Raw genomic sequence first — 5,377 nt, forward strand, 5'->3', positions numbered from 1 at the left:
CCGGACGCTGTAGCACTGGGGGCCTTTAAGCATAATATCCATGACGAGTGGCTCGCGCGACACCTTGGCCAGGAAAAATCAAAATCCATGGCGGCCCTCACAACACTCATGACCCGCTTCTCCACAGGAGAGGACAGCTGGTTGGTTCATAGTAGCACCACGCCTATAAATTCCGGCACCTCAGATGTCTGTGACAATAACGGCAAGCCACGACGCAACAGGCATAAGCGACGGAACAACGACGACAACACTGAAGACACGGCAGTCAACGCCGAATTCAGCGGATCCAAATCCGGTCAGCGGAAAAAGCCGTTCAAAAGAAACAATCACGGACCGTCCAGTCTGTACCACATACTTGAACGCTCGTGCCAAATTCATGGAACCCCGGACAAGCCAGCAAACCAAACTAATAGAGACTACTGGGTGTTCAAACAGGCCGGTAAAATAAACGCTGAAAACAAGGACAAGGGGCTACACAACAACGACGACGAGGAGCCCTGGCGTCCGTACACGGGGGGACAGAAGAAATTTCCTCCCTAGGTGAAAACGGTCAACATGATCTACGCCACCCACATTCCCAAACGGGAACGGAAGCGAGCACTGCGGGACGTCTATGCAATGGAGCCAGTCGCCCCAAAATTCAACCCATGGTCAGCCTGTCTGATCACCTTTGATCATAGGTATCACCCTACCAGCATCCGTCATGGCGGTTCAGCCGCATTGTTCCTAGACCCAATCATCAACGGATTCCACCTTACGCGAGTCCTTATGGATGGCGGAAGCAGCCTGAACCTGCTTTATCAGGACACAGTGCGCAATGGGCATCGACCCTTCGAGGATCAAGCCCACCAAAACCACCTTCAAAGGAGTAATTCCAGGAGTAGAGGCCCGTTGCACAGGCTCCATAACACTGGACGTGGTCTTCGGATCTCCGGATAACTTCCGAAGCGAGGAGTTAATCTTCGATATCGTCCCTTTCTGCAGTGGTTATCATGCACTGCTTGGACGAACCGTGTTCGCTTGATTCAATGCGGTACCACATTATGCAAACCTCAAGCTCAAGATGCTAGGACCTCGCGGGGTCATAACAGTCAACAGAAACATGGACCGCTCTCTTTGTACAGAAGAGCATACTGCAGCCCTCGCAGCAGAAGTACAATGCAGCCTTCTCCGGCAAACCACGAATCCAGTGACAACAACCCCGAACACCATCAAGCGAGTCCAGAGCACCCTGCAACAGGATCGCCAGGGACGCCAAGAGCGCTACTAGCAGTCCGGCCTCCGCTCAAGCCCCATCAAAGCAGCATTCGTGCCGCGCGTACACAATTACGCACTCAAAATACCATGGGCATAGGTGGAGGTGCAATAGTGACTCAGTCAACAGTACGGTATAGCCGCAACATACTTTAATAACCCCCGTTTATCTTTCAGGACACTACTTACGGGCAGCCTCTTCAGAAGAGCCGGATTGTCGGACTTACACAGGAGAGAAAACCAAGGAGGCAGCAGGCTTTGCGCACAAAGGGAATACCCATGTGGAATCTGTTCACGATCGTTATACCTGTTTTGTATACCTACATGCAGCCCGCCCTTGGATAGGACATGTTAAATAGTCCTATTTATTTCTTCTTAAACGCATTCCTTGTAAGCATACGCTTAAACGTATTATTCATCAATGGGAGATAATATATAGCATTATCTTATTATTCCTATTTGCACATTTCTCCTATAAATGTTTATTTAATATTGCATCCGCACACCTTGGTACGTTCAGTTTGTCAGGGGCTTCTTATGGCACCCCATAATACGGCAAGACAAGTCCGAACACTTTCAACAGTGCGGCACCCCGAACTTATAGCATTATATGCATTAGCTCCGAATCATGTCTTGGGTCAATAGTTGGGTTTGCCCGGCTCCCTTGTTTTGGTACCTTACGTTCCATTATATTGGCTAAGGTAGCGCAGGGAGAACTACTGCGATTGTGTCCCGGTTCTTCCGGATGAGCACCTCATTAGAGAAAGCCGAAAACTGACCGGCATGATGCGGCGAGAGCTGGTCGCTGTTCGAGAGGTCTTAAAATCCTTAAAGATTTTTTCCGCTTTAGGCGAGGAATCGGCCTCGTCCGATTTAGGCGTATATAGCGCCCCAATTTGGCTTTCCGAATTCTAGGTGTTTCGCCGAAATTTAAAATTGTAGACTTCTATGGCTAAGTGAAAGTTATAAAGCCGCATAATCCGATTGCCTTGTTCGTTGCGCTAGACACCTCCTTCAGGGACCAAAAATTTGCATAAAGAGTGTCTGGGTTTTTCCAGGAACACTCGGTACTAGTTACGTGGGGGCGGAAGCCGACAACTAGCCTACTTTCAGAATTTTACAAACAGCCGCACAGAAGGTAATATTTTAAATCAAAAAGCGCTATATAGTGCAAGTAACTTCGTCTTTATATTACAACAATGTCAGAAGTACATTTACTCAAGGATCGTGTCCTTGGTACATTCATCGGCCATGAGACGAGTTCCTTTCATAACGCCATCATAATATTTTTTGGGACAGTGATGCGCCTTGCCCTCTGGCGGCTCATCCTTCACCAGCTTATCCGCATCCAGCTTGCCCCAGTGCACCTTCGCACGGGCAAAGGCCCGGCGGGCACCCTCAATGCAAATGGATCGCTTGATCACCTCAAGCCATGGACAGGCGTTTACCATCCGCTTTATTAGGCCGAAATAGCTGGCAGGAAAGGGCTCACCAGGCCACATCCGGACTATGAAATCTTTCATAGCCACTTCGGCCGCCCTGTGGAGTTCAACCAACTGCTTCAGTTGGTCACTCAGAGGCACCGGGTGTTTGGCTCCCGCATACTAGGACCAGAACAACTTCTTCGTTGAGCTCCCCTCCTTGGCATGGTAGAACTCCGCAGCATCAGATACGCTGCATGGCAGATCTATGAATGCCCCTGGAGAGCTCCAAAACCGGGTAAGTAAAAGAAATGTCTCCTCCACAGGCTTGCTTTGCATAAAGAATGTCTTACCCGCCGCTATCTTCTTGGCCGCCTAGATTTCCTGCTGTGCCTTTTCGGCTTCGGCCTTGGCGTCTTTCATACTCGCAAGGGCCTTCGCAAGCTCAGACTCTTTCATCTTGAGATCGTGCTCCAAGGACTCGAACTTCTTGCCGAGCTCCTGGAGCTCTTGCTGTACCTCGCCCACTCTAGCATCTTGCTTTTCGCGCTCTTTGCGCTCCATGGCCGCCTTGTCGTTGGCCTCGGACAACGCTTTCTTCAGGGACGCCACTTCAGTTGTGGCCCCTATTACAAAGTCATGACGCTTTGTCGTTAGAATAACCAATTTTGTCTATTCTTTATGATATGCGAACGGGGTATCACTCACCTTTGTTCTCTTCGAGTCGCCTCTTCGTGAGGCCGAGCTCTCCCTATGCCTGCTACAGGTCCCGTTTAAGTCCAGCGACCTCGGCCGTGCGGGCAGCAGTGGCAAGCAGCACCGCCTGCTTATTCACATGCACACCTACTATTAGACTCCTGCGGATTATAATCGACCCTCCGTTTGGCTTTTCGTTCTGAACACCAAACAGAGTATCAGGGGCTACTACCTATTGGGTGATAATTCCACACATTTTTGATTACTTACCTCAAAACCTATCAGGAGGCTGGTGCAGGCTTCGGTTAGTCCGCTCTTGGCAGACAGAACCTTCTAAATCAGCGCACTCATAAGAGTACGGTGCTCTTCATCCATGGAAGCGCTGCGAAGCGCTTCCAGTAGACTATCCGACGCCTCTGGCATAACGGAAGTCATGGGCACGAATAGCTCGCCCTCCTTAGCGAGGGGCCGCCTGCCCAAATCCGGAACCATTGGAGGTTCCGGTACAGTGTCCGGCTGAGAGCCCGGCTTGCTGCGGCTCTCGTCGGCACAATCTGCAGGGATCTTACGCCCCGCATACCCGGCATCTGGGATTTCGCCTTGGGGCGTCTCCAGAGTCACCTCCCCTTGCTCGGAGAACCTTTGGGACAACACCTCTGTCTCGTCCGCAGGCCGAGGGGTAGTGGCCGTCGGGAGCGAGTTCATCGCCGAATCACTCAAGGACCCATCCGAAGAGGATATCTCGGGATGGACCCTGGCCGGACTGCATATACGCATTCGGTGTTATAACAGACTATGAAGCAAAGTCATACTATAGAGTGCGGATACTTACGATCTTACTAGGGGCTTCCCCCTAGGCAGCCACTCCTCCTCGCTGTAGGCGGCAGTGGTGGAGTAATCCGGAAGGGACGCCTTTCCCTTCTTGGGCGTCCTAGCCTCCCCCTCAGGGGTGGCTTTCCTCTTATTCTCCTCCCCAGTGCGGGGAGGCAGAGTTTCTTCGTGTTTCCCCTCGCCTACATGGGAGGAATCTGCCTCGTCGTCTTCGGACGACGAGGGTATGATGGCTTTGCACCGAGGACCCTTCCTGGTCCCCTGGACCGCCCTCTTAGGCCCCTCGTCCTCTACGGGTGGGGCGGCCCTTTCCTCTTCCTCCTCCCCTTTGTGGGAGGAGTGTGCCTCGTCGTCTTCGGACGAGGCGTCCGGTACGACCTTACGCCGGAGACCCTTTCTGGTCCCCGGGGCCTTCTCTTTGGCCTTCTTTTTCGGCACCTTGTAGGGCGCCGGGACTAGCATCTCCGTCAGGAGAGCATCTGCTGGGCCTTCTGGCAGTGGAGCCGTACAGTCAATCTGCTCCGCCGTCTCCACATACTCCTGATCAAATACACACAATGACTTAAGATTCCACCGTGAGTACATTGGGAAAAACTGCATCCGGTGGTAGTCAGAAAACTCACCGGATGGGGGGGGCCGCGTGGCGTGAAGTCTGTGGTCCTCGGATGTAGGAGGAGGTATTTTGGAGGCCTTGAATAGCGCCTTCCATGCACCCTTGTGTGTCATGCCATAGAGCTTTTGAAGCGTCTGGTGTTCGACCGAGACGAACTCCAATAGATTAAATGCCCGTGTTTGGCACGGAAGAATCCGGTGGACAAGCATGACTTGGACTGCATTGACAAGCTTGATTTTCTTGTCCTTCATATTCTTGATGCAGTTCTAAAGTCCGGCCAGCTCCGCAGGCTCGCCCCAGGCCAGGCCCTTCTTTTCCCAGGAGGTGAGCCGCATAGGGATTCTGGATCGGAATTTGGGGGCCGCCGCCCAGTTGAGATCACGTGGCTCGGTGATGTAGAACCACCCCGATTGCCACCCTTTCACGGTCTCCGCAAAGGAGCCGTCGAGCCAGGTGACGTTGGGCATCTTGCCCATCATGGCACCTCCGCACTCCGCTTGCTGGCCGCTCACGATCTTCGGCTTCACGCAGAAGATTCATAGCCACAAGCCAAAGTGAGGCT

Source organism: Triticum dicoccoides, chromosome 4B (genome assembly GCF_002162155.2).
Source record: "Triticum dicoccoides isolate Atlit2015 ecotype Zavitan chromosome 4B, WEW_v2.0, whole genome shotgun sequence".
NCBI lineage: Eukaryota > Viridiplantae > Streptophyta > Magnoliopsida > Poales > Poaceae > Triticum > Triticum dicoccoides.